The sequence below is a fragment of the Triticum aestivum genome, chromosome 4A (assembly GCF_018294505.1).
Source record: "Triticum aestivum cultivar Chinese Spring chromosome 4A, IWGSC CS RefSeq v2.1, whole genome shotgun sequence".
Lineage (NCBI taxonomy): Eukaryota > Viridiplantae > Streptophyta > Magnoliopsida > Poales > Poaceae > Triticum > Triticum aestivum.
Window position 1 is genome coordinate 396,888,359 of NC_057803.1, and position 1,080 is coordinate 396,889,438.

A 1,080-nucleotide genomic window follows, 5' to 3' on the forward strand; every position below is an offset into this window, starting at 1 on the left:
TCTTCTTGGAGATCTATTTGATGTAACTCTTTTTGCGGTGTGTTTGTCGATATCCGATGAATTGTGGGTTTATGATCAAGTTTATCTATGAACAATACTTGATTCTTCTCTGAAATCTTTTATGTATGATTGGTTATCTTTGCAAGTCTCTTCGAATTTTTAGTTTGGTTTGGCCTACTAGATTGATCTTTCTTGCAATGGGAGGAGTGCTTAGCTTTGGTGTTCAATCTTGCGGTGTCCTTTCACAGTGACAACAGGGGCAGCAAGGCACGTATTGTATTGTTGCCATCGAGGATAAAAAGATGGGGTTTATATCATATTGGTTGAGTTTATCCCTCTACATGATGTCATCTTGCTTAATGCGTTACTCTGTTCTTATGAACTTAATACTCCAGATGCATGCTAGATAGCGGTCGATGTGTGGAGTAATAGTAGTAGATGCAGAAACGTTTCGGTCTACCTGTCGCGGACGTGATGCCTATATACATGATCATGCCTAGATATTCTCATAATTATGCACTTTTCTATCAATTGCTCGATAGTGATTTGTTCACCCACCATAATACTTATGCTATCTTGAGAGAAGCCACTAGTGAAACCTATGGCCCCCGGGTCTATCTTTTATCATATAAGTTTCCCATCTATTTTATTTTGAAATCTTTACTTTCAATCTATATCATAAAAAATCCAAAAATATTTATCTTATTATTATTATTATTATTATTATTATTATTATTATTATTATTATTATTATTATCTCTATCTGATCTCACTCTCGTAAGTGACAGTGAAGGGACTAACAACCCCTTTATCGCGTTGGTTATGAGGTTCTTATTTGTTTGTGTAGGTACGAGGGACTTGCGTGTAGTCTCCTACTGGATTGATACCTTGGTTCTCAAAAACTGAGGGAAATACTTATGCTACTTTGCTGCATCACCCTTTCCTCTTCAAGGGAAAACCAACGCAGTGGTCAAGAGGTAGCAAGAAGGATTTCTGGCGCCGTTGCCGGAAAGATCTACGCACAAGTCAAGACATACCAAGTACCCATGACAAACTCTTATCCCTCGCATTACATTATTT